The sequence below is a fragment of the Bicyclus anynana genome, chromosome 5, assembly GCF_947172395.1.
Source record: "Bicyclus anynana chromosome 5, ilBicAnyn1.1, whole genome shotgun sequence".
NCBI lineage: Eukaryota > Metazoa > Arthropoda > Insecta > Lepidoptera > Nymphalidae > Bicyclus > Bicyclus anynana.
The window spans coordinates 4189880-4210425 of NC_069087.1; the positions used below are offsets into that span (position 1 = coordinate 4189880).

The window sequence follows — 20546 nt, forward strand, 5'->3', positions numbered from 1 at the left end:
TAATAGACATACGCTACGGTAAACCTACAACACTCCTTCGCAAAAGCGACGAGGATTAGATCACAAGGAACGTAACTGTTCCTAATTCTCCTTTACAGGAAACTATTATGCTCAAATCTTGCTGATAAGCCTTTAAATAGTTTTTACCTAGAATTAAGTAAAGTGAAAACGGGACTGTTAGTTAACTGTCAAAGGCGTCCTTAACCCTACTTACAACGATCACAAGTTTGTGACTCCACTCAAGGTCATTCTCTTCCATTCTAGGGTCTTGATTTGTCAGTAGACCATTGCACTGCTATTTTAAGAACTGACACTGGGTCGTACCTATAATAAGGCATCTCATAATCAATAAGGCCATACTGAAGAGCAAGCTGTTGGTGGATTATCTTGTCTACTTGATTATGTCCAGTATTTGCCGTTAGCAAGATGTAAACACCTGGACACAATACGCCTGAGGGACTCCCCAGGACGATGACACGCTCGACAGATGTCAAGAGTGCCATCTTTCTTAATATGTTTCCGGCAGTTTCGCGTCTTCAGTAATTGTTTTTTTTTTTCATATATTTGTTTTCTATTTTGTCACCCAATACCGTATCCCCTATAATACCATATAAAATTCCACCGCATATTCGCGGTTTTTTAAATTTACTACACATTTACAGAACGTATCCCCCGCGTATAAGGAGCTTTTACTATATATGAATTGGTCTACCGTGTGGTATTAGCTTAATACCTAAATAGCTCTAGCAGGGCACCAAACCTAAATTTATTTAAATTGACCCCGAACATGAAATTGAACCCTGGACAGTCAAGACATGAAGACTATCTCTAACGATAAAAATTTGTTCACATTTTTTGAAAGTAGACTCATAATCCTCGGTAGTATAGTGGTAAGTATCCCCGCCTGTCACGCGGGAGACCGGGGTTCGATTCCCCGCCGGGGAGGGTTTCTTTTATAATTTTAATTTTTTTTATAATGAAAAATATTGACTACTAAAATATTAGGATTTTGGAAATTGACCCCTTATTTTTTTTTCATTTACTTTATAATTATGTCAGGTAAAACGCCACTAGGTAGGTAATACAAAGATTTATTTTGGGTTACTTCTATTATCATAATTTTATAACTCGTATTTAGATTGCAAAAACTCAAAATAAAGATAATTATGTCTACTGGATTTTCTATTTTTTCTTTTCATTTTATTTGGTGTACTACGAAAATGCTACATTACACATTAGACAATCTATACTAATATTATAAAGCTAAAGAGTTAGTTTGTTACGCGCTAATCTCAGGAACTACTGGTCCGATTTAAAAAATTCTTTCTGTGTTAGATAGCCCATTTATCGAGGAAGGCTATAGACTATATTTCATCCCCGTATTTATACGGGAACGAGAACCACGCGGGTGACACCGCGCGGCGTCTACCAGTATTATATATTTTGAACGTACCTATTTACCTAGATTTCATCTTTTTCACTGTTTTGAGAGATCGCATACCTCAGTCTCAGTATTTTATCTATATAGGTGCCTCTACGCAATCTACAGACATAGAGACAGACAGACAGAAATGAAGTGATCTTAAGTTTGCATTTTAACCTAATTCCAAAAAGGAGGAGGTTATACGTTCGGCTGTATGTATGTTTTTTTACGGATGCGGATCCGAAATGACACGCTATAATGTTCGCAACATCCCTGGTACGGAACCACGGAGGTACTATCCTAATATTTTCTCACACTGCAAACACTCAAAAAGGCCAATAAAAGTTATCTTTTGTCGGATTTTCTATTTACATAGCAATTCAATCGTCTTCAGACAACGATACGCATGCTTAACCTTACAGTCAAAGAATTCGCATTATAAAGGCGGGAGGGTAACTCTATTTTTTTATCCTTTTTATGAGCACAAAGGCTGCCATGCTCCGTGTCAAGTCGATCCCTGGAAAACGTCAGATTTGGATGCGAACTGGTTACAAATCTTGTATGGAATATTTTATTGGCCACTGTTTCTTTTGTTTTTCACGTAAACCTTTCACGTTTACGGCCACATAGTTGAAAAATATCACAGCAGGATAACCAGTGAGTAAACCTTACAATTTCCTTATTTTTCTCTTCAGATAATATTGATAAATAAGAGATGAAAGTTATTTAATAAATATCCTTTTTTTTTAGCTCAAGGACCATAAGTTAAGTTTGTGTTGAGTTAAATCCACAGAATACCTAAATACCTACCTAACAAGGGCAAGTAAATAGACAAAGTCTGCATTTGTCATGTTGACATGGGTCTGAAATAAGTAAATTTAAACTATTGACGATAATTGACCGGTTTCAAAGATTTCTCTTAGCAGTGAAAATGTAACTCACCTTTGAAACAATATGTCTCGGGTTTATGAATATTTTTGTACATAGCACACATACTTGGCTTGTGCCGACGCTAGTTAGTGCGACTTGCTTCCGTAAAGAGTGGGGAGTTAGAGAAGAGTAACGATCGGTTGGAGGGCACCTTTAGGGGCTCGTCGTACGTTCCGCTTCAGTATGCTCGTAACGTTTGAGCCGCCACATTTCTTGTGTAATTCTTTACGGGTTACTTGGGATAGACGGGGAGAGTGTCAGTGTAGTTATCTGTCAAAGGCACCTTTAACCCACACAATGTTCACAAGTGCGTGATTCCACTTAAGGTCATTCTCTAACATTCTAGGGCCTTATTTTGGTTACAGTTTGGATTTGTTTATTAAATTATCCTGACAAATATTGTGATATCACTTTATTCGACATTGGTTTTTTTGTTTATCTTAATCCACTTCTGAGTCTGCTAAAAGTATTAAAACTAGCTGGGCATTTCAAGGGATCCTATGGGATCATTTCGATAAAATGTATGTAATCTATGTGCTATTCCAGGCTACAACTTACAAGTACGTAAGCTTAGAGTCAATCTTCATCTAGCACCTTTGCTAGCACTGACTGCAATGTCACTTACCATCAAAAATAATATATGGGAATGACAAATCCGATCGATAACTTGATCACGTGACCTGTCGATAGCAAATGTCCTTCCCATAACTTTTTTTAATTTTCGAAGCGTTTGCGATTATAGATAGAGAATCGACGCTCCACATGGCTACATGCCCTGTTTTAGGGAATTCATTTTCTACAAAATTCTCCTCCTAACAAGTTAGCCCGCTTCCATCTTTGACTGCATCTTCACTTACCATCAGGTGAGATTGTAGTCAAGGGCTAACTTGTAAAGAATAAAAATAAAAAAAAACTTATAAGTAGTCCCAGAAGTGTAACTTGTGCATACCTTAGTTAAAAACCTTGTTCACACCACTGAGTTTCACAATAAATAATAAACATTGCCAAATCACAAACAAAACAGAATTTACAATTATCTCCAACAAGCTGACGCTAAAATAAACGTAACCGATTGGCTTAATATATCACCAGTACTTAGCATCACACTAATTGTCCATCCAATGCTTCATTCCCTAAACGTACAAAAATAATTCCTATGTTTTATAAACATATGGTTTAAAATCGATTGTCAGGAAATTGTTTTTATACATTACGTATACGTATTGGACTAAGAGCCTGCGATGGCCAGATATGCCTCATTTTATGAAGTTTAAATGTTTGTCAACCAATATATTCCTTTCATAGGTAGGCAAATTATGAAGTCAGTCAATTAGCTTCGCAACGACCCTTATAAAATACCGTTAAAGACAATAAGTAATTTAAAATAAACGGCGGCAAATTTTAATAAATTTTTTTAGGTATTAGTTTTAATTTCAATTTATTTTAATTTTATAGTTGTAGTTATAATTATTTTTCCGTTTTAGTTTATTTGACATAGCATATTTTTGTTAAAGACAATGATAATTTTATACTATAGATAGGTTACGTCCCTACAAAATCACCGCAAAAAGTGATCCGAATTTAGCTACACTACTGAGCACAATTTTGTCTTTAATTCCATTATAAATTCATGTATAAGTACATAGTTTTTACACTTTCTGACCACACAACTCGACATTTTAGACGATATTATTAGGTATTATTTGTTTAAATAACGTTAGTTGTTTAATAATAATCGACTAAATGAAATAAAGTCAATTTTCCTCATTTGTCCGCCTCAGTTTTGTGCGCCCATCTCTAGTAGGTATCATTGGTTTAAGATCAAACTTAAGGAGTTGCCACGAATCTAAGAAATAAATGATTAAAGACATGATTCCTCCTGATAGTCCCGTAGGATGGTGGTTAAGATATGGTGTAATCTTTTGGGGTAAAAGCACTAACATCCAAGACTTGACATTCTATTAACTTCAAAAAAATATGTATACGCATTCTCGTACATATAGGTAAGACTGAATCTATACTAATATTATAAAGCTGAAGAGATTATTTGTTTGAACGCGCTAATCTCAGGAACTACTGGTCCGATTTGAAAAATTATTTCAGTGTTAGATAGCCCGTTTATCGAAGAAGGCTATATATTTTCCCCGTATTCTTACGAGAACGGGAACACACGCGGGTGAAACCGCGCGACTTCAGCTAGTCATACTATATATTTTAAACAACTAAAAATATTGACCATGCCCTGCATATTTATTCGTATTTTAGTAATATTATGAAAATGAAAAAAAAAAATTTTTGGAGTTTACTCCTTAGGAATCGATTTTTCATATATAGCCCCCTGTATGAAAAAAATATTGGCAGTAAAATTCGTGGAACGATAGCGTTACGTTTTTTGTGCGCAACCTATTTTGTGCACCTTTCATTATGCGCTACCGCCAACAGCCTGCAGTAAATGCGTGCAAATGAGTGCACCATAAAAACCTTCTATACCACGGCGTTTCAAGTTACTTTCTTATACACTTGGACACTGAGAATCTGGACGCTTGAAACTTGCTACCTCTAAAGCTGGTCCAAACTCGTTAACTACCTATGTCATGACTCACGAGCATGGGGCGACAAACTTTAAACGTTCATAAAATGAAGTATGTCTGGCCAACGCAGTCTCTCTTTCTATACAGGAAATTAGGGTATTTGTCAAATCCCTAATGTACCAAAACCACGTATAGCCAAACGTTTGTAAACTGGCTGTGTGACGAGCTAGCACGCAATCTGGCAATGGACACACAAAACCACGTTCATTATGGAAAATTGCCTCAAATTAGATAGTACGATTAAAATTGTTTTCGCGCAATTAATTAGCTCGGTGTTAATGTGTGTGTTAAGCTGTTAATCTTTTTATTATGATCATTAACTATACTAATATTATAAAGCTGAAGAGTTTATTTGTTTGTTTGTTCATTTGTTAGTTTGTTTGCTTGAATACGCTGATCCCAGGAACTACTGGTCCGATTTGACAATTTTTTTTAGTGTTGGATAGCCCATTTATCGAGGAAGGCTATAAGATATATTATCCCCGTATTCCTACGGGAACGGGAACCACGCGGGTGAAACCGCGCGGCGTCAGGTATATTAATAGAAAAAAATTTTCTGTTTGTGTAAGTGCCAATGGCTCCATATTGCATTTGGGATGAGCGCAGAAGCATCACCTGATGAAATCCGAAGGCTGAAGATATAGAACAACAGAGGGTGGAGCGACTCTCTAAGGGCGTCTCCTCTGAGGGTCAGTCAGGGTCAGATTTTTATAGAAGAGGGGATATGGATCTCAGGCCCACCACGCATTTCTAATGCGTGATGGCGGGCATAGACTGATAATTTATATCGACATCTTAACGTGCTCTTAACGTGTATTTCACCAACATCCCAACTCTGGGCTGCGATTTTTTATTGAAAATATGACCCAAACCAAGATTCGAATCCAGGATCTCGTAATCCAAAGCTACATAGGCTAACCACTAGACCAACAAGGCAAGAAAAAAAGTCGAACAAGCTCCTCCTTTTTTCAAGTCGGTTAAAAAACAATTATTTTGTGAACTTAAGTCATCATCATCATTATTATCAAACCATATTCGGCTCTCTGCTGAGCACTAGCCTCCTCTCAGAATGAGATAACTCAACTTCAGCATACTCGTTGTTAACCATAACGATAACTGTATTTTTATTTGGTTTGCGGTATTTCATAAACGAGTGAGAGAGAGAGATTCGACCTTCAACTGTAGCAATAAATAATCTTATTTGTTTTCTAAATATTAAATATTATCCTAAAAACATTTTTTCCACCATTCGGTAAATCAAATCGCGTCATGATGGTAACAAAAGCCGGCGGTCCCTTTATAGAGTGAAGCGAATTTTAAATCTTTGAAGTAAAGAGAATGAGAACACAGGAAGTGCCCGGATTTAAAAAAAAAACTTTAGGCTTTAAAATCTCTTGACTTAGGAAAAAGTCAAGAGGTTCTAAAATAAGTTACATACTCGTGCTTATACTTACCAACATTTGGGGACTCGCTAGTGACATTATTATAAAATCTTTGTTCTTAGTTCATAAATATTTATTCTTGAAAATATTTTAACCTAATTTTGTGCGGGTTTAATTATCGCTTTGTCAAGAAAGAACAATTGTGCCTCGCGATGTTTGTGTCTACATAGAACTGTTTGGGACCCGTTTGAAGATAGCAAATACAAGGAGGCCATTTTTGATGCCAAATTACATTAAACTCAATTTCAGAGATGGAATATTATTGACATAAATTCAAATTGAGTTTGTGTTTACGGGAATATCTGAATTGTTCGACTCTTAAGTTAGGTTCTGTCTTAATTTCTTTCCTTTATTTTACTTCATTGCTGGAGGGTGGGTATGTTTACCTTTACTTTAATTTTCCAGCGGATGGTCATAAGCAACTCCATATCATAAGCTACTATACGTCTAATGACTATATGTATATAATCATCGATATAAATCGTTAGATGGGCCCTTCCATACTAAAGAACGCACAATTTTATGTCATTACCCAAAGACGTGCACACACATCTTACCTTAGTACGTAGCAAGCGCATGCTGTGACGTGGATTAAAAAAAAATATTTACAGTTTTTTTTTATTTTAATCCCTTAATTATGCCTTCGTGTTCATTTTAGAAGTGTAAAAACACAAGCGACAACATGAATAAAGAGAAATGTGTTACGAGTGATGACGTACTCAATGTGCGAAACCAATGACAATTCCACGACGCTTTTAGGCTTATCTAACGATCTACGATCGATGCATATAATGGAATCAAAAACAAAATTGTGCATGTGTGCTCTCAGTGGTGTAGCTAAATTCGGATCACTTTTTGCGGTGATTTTGTAGGGAATTAACCTATCTACAGTACAAAATTATCATTGCGTACCTACCTCCAAATTTTCCCAAACGAAACCAATCCACGAGTACATTGAATACACTTTTTGTGAGTCCACATTTGGAACAAATCGTAAACATTGTATTTGGTACGATACAATACGATATTTTTTCCATCTGTTTTTATTTACATACCGATACGCTTGGGATAAAAAAAAAACTACGAGTGATTTTGCCACTTTTATACTGCGAAGAATGTTATAAAGGCGACAGGCAAATTCTATTTTCCCCTCTTCCTCACGTACAAAGCTTTTGCGCTTCACAGTGTCTATTCGACTGGCCATAAAATGACATATTGGGGTATCTACAAATCTGTTTGGGGCATTTTCCCATTTGGAAAAGAATACATTTTCTCCTTTGTGTCTTTATTGTCATAATTGTCGTTTTTGTGTTGATTTTGATCGCAGAGTACATTTTTGTACAAGTTTAATGAATTTTTATAAGTTGCTGAGTAGTTCAAGTGACAGAATATATCACAAATTAAACTGCTTATCTAATTGTATCCCTTAAATGTTGGTTGTTTTTTTAACAATTACGAAATTGTTAAAAATAAGCAACTAACATTGATTGTCGTTTGTCAAACAAACATTGATTGTCGTTTGTCAAACATCATATCCGGATAAATAACAATGTAGAATTGATACGGTTTTCGTACGAATAGCTTCAGCCTTATTTTTATGGTAAAGTTGTTCGCTGAGAGCTATAAGAAATTTTAAAACCGCAAAAGCCAATGGTGTGAAAGCTAAGGGCTTTATTATACACAACTTTTGCTTATTAGATGGTTCCTTTGAAATTTACTGAATGTTTTTGCTGCAATCTGACTTGATATATGTAATAATACAAGATTTCCCGTAAATATTACGACATACTTTACAGGGTGATAGCTAACATCAAGGTATGTCATACAATACTAACGGGACATCCTGTATATCTTTGTAGTACTTACCTAGCAGTGAAGTACTTTAAAATTCGACATTAAGTTTACAGGATTTGTTTATTTATTTATTTGTGCATTATTTATTTACCTGCTTTAATGATAATGAATGAATAATACAAAAACCGACTAAAACCATTATTTGTTACGAAATCTCTCACACTTGCCTAGGATCTATGGATTAACCAGCAGTCGATCTGACTTGCTACGAAATATGTTGTACATTAAAAAAAATCCTTATTAGAATATTATCAAAATGACTTTGAATCAACAGGGTTAAATTGCTAAATTACTATCCACTTAGTCGTGTTATCTCTCTCATTTTGTCTCGTCGATTTTAAATATTTCTTTTATACTATTTAAGTATTAACTCTTTAATCAAGCAGTCGAATTAAAAAGCAATTTATATAATATCGATTTAGTTGAAACTCAAAAGCGAAGATGAAGGTTGAAATTATCAGCAAATTGCCTCGCCATTTATTATGTAGGTAACATTAAAAGCTTATAGTAAACTTTTAATCCGTTAAAAGTTTTCAAAATTTATCAGGATTAAAATATCGTTCATGTTAATTCATAAACGTTAATGTTTTACTTTACCTACGCTTCGAAAATATTAATTGTAGGGCCTTTCTATTTTAAGTAATATACTTACATATAGTTAACAACATAATTAATGTGTCCAAAGTAGTCTACAATAGATAAATGAAATAATATAAGTATTTAGAGTGTAATTAAAAGTATCTAAAATCATGTTTTTTAAGCGGACTGATTTTTAATTGGTTATACGGGTTGTTATCACAGTTAGTTAATTCGTCGTCATCAACCCATGTTCGGCTCACAGCTGAGCTCGAGTCTCCTCTCAGAATGATAGGGGTTAGGCCAATAGTCCACCACGCTGGCCCAATGCGGATTGGCAGATTTCACACACGCAGAGAATTAATTTAAAATTAAAGATAATTCTCTGGTATGCAGGTTTCCTCACGATGTTTTCCTTCACCGATTGAGACACGTGATATTTAATTTCTTAAAATGCACACAACTGAAAAGTTTGAGGTGCACGCCCCGGACCTGATTCGAACCCACACCCTCCGGAATCGGAGGCAGAGGTCATATCCACTGGGCTATCACAGCTCAGTCAGTTAGTTAATTAGTGTCCTCAGTTAAATAAAAAAAAATAATGAAATGCAAGACAAAGGATAATGGCAAGATTGTATGTATTTTGGAACTAGCAGATAGAAGTAGCGTACATAATGGAAACTTATTAATAGTTGTACATCGTGATTTAACTAAGAAAAAAGCAAATGGTAAGCAGTCTTGAAAAGCAGGGAGAAAAAAGATATACCTCAAAATTAGTAGGTACCCTATCTATACTTATATGTGAAAAACACCACCGCTTACATACAACTGCGTGATTGTTTTATAAATACTACCAGGCGTTTCCGTCGTAGGCAACAAGTAGTTTTTTTGTTAATAAAATACACTTTTTTTTCTTTTGATTCTCGTTCTGAAAAATGTAAATATTTTTTTTACAAACGTGTTTTAAAAAATAGTTATAATTACAATACACTTTTAGATACAGTTTTAAATGCAAAGGTTAAGGTTAATAAATGTACGACACTTCAGAGTGTGACTCCCACTTTCGCCAACCTCCTTTGTTTTTTTTTCTTTTATTATAGTATTTTTAAGAGTCTCATTTTAGGCACGTTCTAGAGCCTACGAGTTTAATTTTTATTATGACTATTTTAAAATAACAATTATTTTATAAACAACGATATTATAAGTCTGGAAAAAAATAAATTTTAGGTATAGCTAGTGTAAATTCTTACCTTTTCTTCCAATTTACATACTTATATGTGAATAATGCAGTCACATGCAAATACTATGGCTCTCTCTGTGGTAAGCAGATACATGATACCAATACCAAAAATATTTGAGAGCGATTTCGCCACAACATGATTTTCATAATATTATTAAAAAGTATAACCCTTGGGATAAGTTTAAACAAAAAAAAAGGCGAAAAAACGCAGAAAGGGTGAGCTCTCGAATTACCCCATCGGTTTACTCATGTAGCGGAAAATTGGGCATCTTTCAGTTAGGAAGCATACAGTCATATATTTGGAAGAGCAACGCAATTTTTTTAAACCACAGTCGACAGGCTATTTAAAAAATCTAGAAAGAATTTTTAAATCATAATTTTGTCAGTCTATTTGGAGCGTATGGAGCTATGCTCGGAGTAAGTCTGCGTGATCGAATCAGAAATGAGGAGATCCGCAGATCCTCGCACCGGATAGCGCAGTGTTGGTTGACTAGGTGGACCGAGGATATCAAGCAGATTGCATGAAGCCACTGAATGCTGGCGGCTCGAGACCGATGTTCTTGGAAGACCATGCAAGAGGCCTATGTCCAGCAGTGGACACCCCTGGGCTGATGATGATGATGATGATGACGATTTGTATGTTCTAATATAACCTCTTATAAGAGAGGGAATTTGTTGAATTGTCGAAGATGTTGACTCTGCAACTTTTGCAATTAATCATGAATTTCTGCAATTAATTAATCATGAAGTTCAAAGTAACGCCTGTGTCTAATCCATATTGTCTAGAATTATAAATAGTGTAACTAACCGAACTTTGTTCAATTAGATAAGTGTGTAATATAAATCCGTATATTTTCACTCATTAGTGACGAGTCATTTATTTCACTTGATGTCGTTTTTACAAAGTTTTTCCTAAGCCGGTCATTTCATTTTCGTATTTTTTGGACGTAACTGACAAGTTCAAGAAACAAGCTTTTCTAAAGACACATTCCTTCATTTTGCAAGACTAATCGATTAATCGATTAATCTTCAGGTGCTGATAGACTTGAGTATTCACTTTTAAAGAGCATTCGCGCGAATGTTACTCGTAGATCACAGAAAAATACGAAAAGTGGTGATGCAATTTAAGATAAAAGCGAGCTAACTTGTTAGGAGGAGGATGAAAATCCACACCCCTTTCAGTTTCTACCGAAACTATATGCATATTCGATATTTATTAATAGATGGACATAATATTTATAATAAAAAAAAATCGTTTATGAATTTGAAATGTTTATTAAGTTAGCGAGAATCGCCACTCTGACAAAAAGCCTGACAAAAGCCGGACAGGCCAAACATGTACCTACATATTTGGCCGGACGCGACCGCAAAAAGTCAAACATGTCCGGCTAAATCTGGCAAGCCTAACCGGAAAGCTAAATCACTTGGCGGTACGTCTTAGTTGGTAGGGTAACTAGCCACGGCCAAAGCCTCCCACCAGCCAGACCTGGACCAATTAAGAAAACCTCAATCGGCCTACCCGGGGATCGAACCCAGGACCTCCGTCTTGTAAGTCCACTGCGCATACACTGCGCCATTATCACCATCAGGTGTGATTGTAGCCAAGGGCTGACGAGTAAAGAATAATAAAAAAAATCTATATCGAAGTTCGGAAACAAACACCGTGACACGAGAATTTTATATTATATTAGATTTCTAAGATTCTTCTAGATAAAAATCTATATATACCTCTCTATCTATACTATATCTATACTATAAAAAATCTAAAGTATCTTCAAATAAGCAGTAGCGGTTACGTCAACGTAGCTAAGTTCTACGAATAGTTTTACTTACGTACGTATGTACGTAGGTACAATCGGCTAGGTGGGAACTTCGAAGCATCTAAATTAGACCGCGTTGATGTTCAAGTCAATATTTGCATCGATGCTACTGACTCGCATAATCAGGAGGACGCATTTCCATTGCATCCTGACGGCTTTTGGTGAAATTGAATAGTTTCGGAAGCTCGTACCTCCGTCACCAATTTGTCACGTCTCGGATACTTCTTAGGTCATCTTACTCTTCATTAGATATTGCCAACAAGCTGATACATCACATTACATCGGCCGTGTGGCGCAGTGGGTAGTATGTACCTAGACCCCGCACCACGAAAGTAGTCTCGCGGCTAAAACCTGAACTAAAATTGACAGCGCCATAAACAAATGACCCAGAGCGCCATTAAGACATTAGCGCCGCGTCTATGAGACTTGTTTCGTGACGCGGAGTCTCTTAAATGTCTATGATGAAACCAGCTATCTTAGTAGGTACCTACTTAATAGGGATGATGACAGTTTTTTAAATTGTATATAAACTAAGAGTAAGCTAATAGTAAAGCAATTTTTTAAAAGGAACAGGGTATCTGCGATCATTACTTTCGGAGCTACAGAGATTTCAAGGGTCAGATTTGCGGCGCTGCCGCGGATCCCTGAAAAACGCCCCATACAAAATGGCACGAACTAATGACGTCGTAGGCAATGTAATGATCGTTAGATTTGTATGTGCGTACAAACAAAATTACTAATATCTTTGTTATTTGTGTGTTTATGTTTATAGTTCCTATATTAAAAAATGTCACATTTAATGTAAGGAAGCTAAAACTGTATTAATTTTCAACTAATTATGATAAAAGATTTTTAATACATTTGAAATTTTATAATCTCATTTATTTTGCCAATATCCAGACAATCTTTGCTTCTTACGTATAAATTAGTTAACATTGACCTTATTTACCCGAATGTATCATAAAAATCAATATATTCAAACCTAGTCATCATCCCCACTGTCTTAAAAAGCCATAGTATAATATAGGTAACACAACAACACTTTACAAGGTAAATATACAAGAAACCATGTTCAAATGGATCTATGTTATTTCGATTCTTTTACCTATGGTCTTATTAAAAGGACCGAGCTACTCGTACCATAAATACTCGCACCTACACCAAAAGCACTATACTTACGACGAGCCTGTAAAAATGAAAAACGAGTCGTAAAGGAAAATGGGAAAAGACCCCACGTTTGATTAATTCGCTGCTATTTCGGACGTTCGGATACGCGACTGAAATATTCGAATTGCCGTCACGTTTCGTCATTCAAATAGTGACAGAATTCTTGTTGGATCGATCGTGTTGATATTATGAAAACGGTACGTATCGTTAATCTCTCATTTATTTATTTCTCCTTTTTTTTTAAATTTTTAACAATGTTATACATAAAATATACAAAACACTATTAAAAACTTATAAAAAAAAAATTCAACCCTTCCGCTGCGGGACATTTGAGTGCCCAAGCAACCGGTGGTCAGGGCTCCAGAGTGAGGAACCTCCTCACAATACGCGCGTCTCAAGAATCACTGCCTTTTGTATCCGACTATTAATCCAACAGTTAAGCGAAAGCTTCTTAAGGTGTTGGTCGAAGCTTTTCGCTATAAGACCATTGACTGAAGCAACTATCGGAACAATAATAGTTGACTCAACATTTCACATGGCGGTAATCTCGTGAGTATTTTGCGTATCGTTAAATTAATATCAAACTAAGTAAGTAGACTTTTGTCTTTAGGGCTGAAGACAAAAGTCTTCGAACAGTGCGTGTTGCCAGTGATGACCTATGGTTCCGAGACTTGGTCGCTAACTATGGGCCTCATAAGAAGGCTCAGAGTCACACAGCGGGCGATGGAACGAGCTATGTTAGGAGTAACTCTGCGTGATCGAATCAGAAATGAGGAGATCCATAGAAGAACCAAAGTCACCGACATAGCTCAACGAGTTTCGAAGCTGAAGTGGCAATGGGCGGGACACATAGTTCGAAGAGCCGATGGACGTTGGGGTCCCAAAGTGCTAGAATGGCGACCCCGCACTGGTTAGCGCAGTGTAGGCCGACCCTCCACCAGGTGGACTGACGACATCAAGTGAGTCGCAGGAAATCGCTGGATGCAGGTGGCTCAGTATCGTGATGTTTGGAAGTCCCTACAAAAGGCCTATGTCCTGCAGTGGACGTCCATCGGCTGATATATGTTGATGATGATGAAGTAAGTAGATCTTTATTGTAAAATTATTATATTGTTACCTGTTCAACATTTTATTATATTCAATAAGTTAAAAAGCAATCCCCTTTAGACCATTAATACCAACTAACTCAATGAAGTGTAAAAAACATGCATAAAATTATGGCAAAAACCTTTTGTAAGGGATATCAAAAGGTTTCGTCTTACAGATTAATAGGTAGGCCCTTGATGGATCGCTCCGTAACAATAAAAAAATATAAATATAAAATAACAGCCTCATAAAGCTGATGAATGGGGTATCAGATATGCAAACAAAATGTAGGCAATCAGTTTCACTTGGAGGACGTCTTTTCCTTAACTAAGTAGATAGATAATTTTTTTATTCTCTACAATTTAGATCTTGACTACAATCGCACCTGATGGTAAGTGATGATGTAATTTAAGATGGAAGCAGGCTAACTTGTTTCAAGTAGGATGAAAGTCCACACCCCTTAAGTTTTCTACACATAATCGTACCGGAGCGTTAAATCGCTTGGCGGCACGTCTTTGCCGATAGGATGGTGACTAGAGACGACCGAAGCCTCTTACCAGCCAGACCTGGACCGATTAAGAAAACCTCAATCAGCCCAGCTGGGGATCGAACCCAGGACCTCCATCTTGTGAATCCACCGCGCAAACCATTGCGCCACAGAGGCCGTCAAAATTATATTCACTAATTTGATCTTTATTTACAACCTATTAAAGCCTCAATAGCTTAACGGTAAGAGCGGTTGGACTCATCACCGAGGGGTGGTGGTTCGATCCCCGTCTTTTAGTCTATTGTCGTACCCACTCGTAGCACAGTCTTTCCCGACTAGTTGGAAGGGAATGGGAATATTGGTCATATTATAAAAAAAGCAAATTTTCTTTTAAAGTAAACAAAAACACATCAAATCAACTGAGAAATCTCATCTAGATACCTACTGTATGGTATCTAATGTAATGTACTGTATGGTATCCATGAAGGGAGGGTTCATCCAGTAGGGACCGAATGACATCTCAATTTCGTATATCAATGTCAACGAACATACGTCAAAGTTAGGAAATTAGCTTGCTGGGCGCCCTTGATTTCATCATCATCATCATCTTAATAGCCGATGGACGTCCACTGCAGGACATAGGCCTTTTGTAGAGACTTCCAAATATCACGATACTTAGCCACCTGCATCCAGCAAATCCCTGCGACTCGCTTGATGTCGTCAGACCTGGTGAGAGGTCGACCAACACTGAGCTTTGGTACTTGAAGGGATATAGGTAGAACTTCGATACACCAAAGCGAGTTTGCGGTCTTTGAAAATATTACTTAACTGTCTTAGTAATTTTCTCATATTGGTTTCTTGGATGCACTGTGGATAGCTACCTATTCACATTAGGTAATTAAATTAATAATAATAAATAATAAATATACTTAAACAATAGATACACATCACTATCTAGCCCCAAAGTAAGCATACAGAGCAGCCTGTGTTATGGGTACTAAGATAGTTGATATTATAATATTCATATACATTTATATACTACATATAAATACTTATATAATGTATAAATACACACAGACACTGGAAAAAACCCATGTTCATCACACGAATATTTTTCAGTTGTGGTAATCGAACCCACGCCCGTGGATGCAGAAAGCAGGGTCACTACCCACTGCGAAACGCGGCCGTCAAACCACGTCAATTAGGTGTAACATGCCTATATACCTACTATTCTATATGTACAATGATTGTAATTTTCAAATAGGAAAATAAATAAAATTAGGAAATAATCAACAAAACATCTGTATACGTGATTTCTCCTCAATACTTTATAATATGGGTCAAAAATATCGTTATTTTTGACCCATATTATAAAGTATTGAGGAGAAATCACGTATACGTATACTTTTGTAGCAAACGTAAGCTAGTCTGACCATAAGTTTGCAGCATAAACCAGGATATTATTCTTTTTATTCTATTTAAAATTATTTTTCAACATCTTGGTCCACACTGGGGCTTTGAAAAATAACCTTAAGTAATAAGTAGGTCCCTTATATTTTATATTTCTATGTTGTGCTAGGTAGGCCGTGATAGCCCAGTGCCCAGTCTTTACAAATAGTTAACTGACGTGTCAAAAGTGCTTGTAAACTGAGCCTACTTGAAATAAATGATTTTTGATTTTTTTGATTTTGATATTATGACATCTGACTTCGATTTGGAGGATGTTGGTTCGGATCCGGTCCGGGCATGCACCTCCAATCTTTCAGTTATGTGCATTTTAAGACGTTATATATCACGTGTCTCAAACGGTGAAGGACGGCCTCTGCATACCTGAGAATTTTCTCACTTCTCTTCATATGTAAAGTCCGCCAATCCGCATTACTATTAGTCTATTAGCTAATTAGATACTTATATAGATATTATAACTGACACAAAAATACCTAGAAGGAATAAGTTTGACCTCGGTATTTTTTCATTATGTATACCTAATAAATAAACAATTTTAAATTAATTTAATAAGCATTGTTATCACTTGTTGCAATAATATAGACAATCAAATCATATTTTAGGATATTGGCCAATCAGTAAATATAGATTATAAATCCGTTCGTCTACACGGGTTAAAAGATTGATATCCAAGAGGTGAGAAAGACAAAACTAGAGATGGAGTAGAGTAGGCATGTTGTACCGAGCCTACTTAGCAAAAGATGAGAACAAAATTTATACTATGACCACAGTACCTACGCCTAGCATGCATCGACGATATAAATCTCGCGAAAAGTAACATAATATTATCGACCAATAGCGACATAGTTTAAATAGCTTTCTTTTTCATCCCGACTTAACGAAATCAATTTTCGACTGTAACAACAGTGGCGGATTTACAAATATGCCGCCAGTAGGCTATTAAATTTTTGCCGACCCTACTGTCCCCTGAATTTCGACAATATTGTTCGCAAACATTTTTATTACATTGTATCTGTCAGTAACATAATTTTAGTACGTAGGTACCTACAGTAGGACTGAAATATCGAAAACTTTCATTTAAGTTTTAATAAAAACCATCTGGACCAAATTTGCCGCCCTCTGAAATCTGCCGCCCTAGGCTGCAGCCTACTTAACCTACTGGTTAATCCGCCACTGTGTAACAAACAATAGTGTTTGTCATTTTTTATGGTATATCTTATGTCTGGAGATAAGTCTTAGTAAGTACCTACCTAATAGGTATTGATAAGCCAAAATTGCTTAACACTTAGGTATCCTAAAAATCTCAAGATTTGTGGTAACCGTAACATAAGCGTCATCTTAATACGCGTTGATATATACCTTCGGAACGTTAACGGCACAATTTATAGCAGTGAACGAGTCAGCGCTTTACGAGAGTTACATTAATTTAAACTGTTTGTGCCAGCGACAAGTACATTGTTGAAGTGTAGATAGGCACGACGTCTCCACGTACTTACTCGTAATTTGAGATTAGCGTTAATAGAATGCGAGATACGTAAGTAATTATGCGCTTAACAATGTACAGATGTATGTCAGATGTAGGTGCCTACCTACCTAATTCATTTATAATTACAATCATCTGTTATTAGGTTGTTCTGATGCATGTATGATCGATTCATCTACGTACGTTACATACCTTAGTATATCTTCTTCAAATCTATATTAACTCAAAGGTGACTGACTGACTGACGTAGTGATCTATCAACGTACAGCCCATACTACTGGACGAATCAGGCTGAAAGGATATGGTCCATTTCGGGTCCACTCTTGTACCCTGTATCATTAAAATTTATAAAATACAAGGGTTTTATTAAAATTTATTAAAGTGAATATGATGAAATAAAAAGAAATAAATAAAATTGAAGCCCAAGTTTTTGAGTTATATCAAGATGGTGCCCATAAAGCAACTTTGATATGACAATTGACAACAGACTTCAAATCCACTACTGCATTGAAAACATCATCAATCCGCCATTATTGCCCTTGCGTGTTGCATTTCTTGGGAGAGAATAAATATTATTTCAAAAGAATTAAAGTAAATTCGTAGATTTGTTTAATCAAAAATACTTAAAAAAATATTTTCTTTTATTTCCGCCAGGGTACAATGACTTATCCTGGACTCCATACAATTTTAGACCATCTCCTTTGCAAGTAGATGTTATGACGTAGGTAGGCATCCATTAAGAAAGGATTTTGATCAATTCTACCCTCAATTATAATTCTTTTTAGATTTTCGACTGATTGAATTGAAATTAAAGATTGGAGCTACTATGATGAACACGTTCGCTTAAATAGAATTTTGATAAATTCAACCTCCATGGGGATGAAACAAGGGATGATGGAGAATCTCCATTGTACTGAAGCGATTTTGCTGAAATTTGGAATAGAAGTAGATTTTACTTTAGATTAACACATACGCTACTTTTCATCCCGGAAAAATCCATGGTTCCCGCGGGATTTGTGAAAAACTAAATTCCACGCGGCTTATTGTTGCTACATCTTTGTCTCAGTATGAACGTCACATTGGTACGCGTCTGAACCTTCTAACCAACATGTTTCTTGATAATTTTTGGTTAGTTTGTTACGTATTGCTAGACATAATGGAGCGTGTTTTATCAATGAACAAACACAGCCGTAACGTCCTTTTCTCTAAACCGGGGGACAGCGAACCCCTTACTAACTAATGAACCCCTCCAAAGAAAAAATGAATGTGACTGTTGAAGAAAATAACGTTTTTATTTGAATAACACATAAAGTAACAAGTAAAGAATTAATGTCTTTGTAATATTTATGTGATGGGTGTACTAGTTTCTTGTCGCAAATGGATTCAATGATAGGAGTAATTTCGGACAATTTTAACTATAATTCTGACTCGGCATCTGTTATCAAGACACCATTACGTAAATCTTGTCGCGAACCCCCTGCCTTCGAATAGCGAACCCCTAGGGGCATAGCTGGGCATTAACTCGTTAATCCGTTAATCGTTAATTAACGAAGTTAACATTTTGATTAACGGATTAACTTTAAAGTTAACTTTTGAAAATGTTAACGGACACGTTAACTTCCGTTAATATGTAGAAGTCCGTTAATCGTTAATCCAATGCCTACTATTTACCGCGCGACGCGAAAAACAGGTTCAGATAAGTAAGAAATGATAAAAGATGTTTTTTTCAAAGAAATCATCAAATTACTATATTTATATTAAAATTATAGATAAAATCAACTAAAAACAAATTATGGCACGTTTGCTCACCCTTATTTTTCCAATGGTGATCAATTATATAAAAATGCAATATTACACAGTCATATTAACGGATTAACGATTAACGTTAACTTGCGTTAATACTTCCGGAATGTAACGCTTTAACGTTTAACGAAGCTAACTTTTTTTGTAGCGGATTAACGATTAACGAAGTTAACTATTTGATTAACGGTGCCCAGCTATGCCTAGGGGTTCGCGTACTCCACTTTGAGAAACCCTGCTCTAAAACATCATTCAGGGAACTTTTGACCCCCTTAAATTATAATACGTAGGATTGTAGGTACATGTTTTTACTATGATTGTACGTAGGTACTAATAACTTGAAGGTATTCGCAATAATATTATCCTTCACCCCGCGCGTCAAATTTAATAATTTAAGCTATCTAAGTGCATTACAACGCCTGCGTTCAGATTCGTGTCACAGAGAATTCGGAAAGGGTTCCTTAAAAGCCTGATTTCAGAATCCCTTTCAAGTAAATGACCCCTTTTTATTTATTACCTACGCATTACCTCTTACTCTGTCACTCTTAATATTTCGCTTTTCGTAAAATTTCACTTCTACTTTTAATAAGGATTAATTTACTGAAGGATAAAAGTGTTTCATACCAAAGGTTTCGTGCTTGGGCTCGGGTAAGGGTAGTGCGTTTGTGGTTTGATATTAGGTACCTACTCGTTTGTGTGTCTGCGACTTTATTCGTATACCTACGAACTTACGAGTACGTACCTAATTTCCATCGAGGTTGATAGCTATCCCATTCCTGATGACTACCTGTATTACACGTAAGATTAAGAGTAGTGCGTTTGTGCTTTGATATTAGGTAGATACCTATCTAATATCAAAGCACAAATATATTCGTTTGGGTTAGCGGTTGTCTGTGAATTTATTCGTATACTCACCTAATTTTCGGCTTGCTTGATAGGTAGGTATCCTGTTCCTGATGTCTATCTGTATTACACAGGTAAGGTGATAAATAACTTTTAGGTATTCCTATTCAGTACCTACTGATCTACTTACGTTGTCTTCTGAACCTTACAAGAAGATACTTATCGAAACGAAACAGATTTAGAAGATTAACCTATGTAAATTACTAAACAATTCCAAACTTTTTAAACAAAAGTACAGTGTCGCATAAAAAATAATCTCATTATCTAATTAACTAAA

The 20546-nt window shown here is 36.0% G+C and overlaps 1 non-coding gene across 1 annotated transcript; it reads left to right on the plus strand.

Moving 5' to 3' along the window:
- The first annotated feature begins 873 nt into the window (after positions 1-873).
- Positions 874-945, plus strand: Trnad-guc (transfer RNA aspartic acid (anticodon GUC)). Its single transcript has one exon. It is a non-coding gene; the product is annotated as a tRNA-Asp (tRNA).
- The last annotated feature ends 19601 nt before the right edge of the window (positions 946-20546 follow it).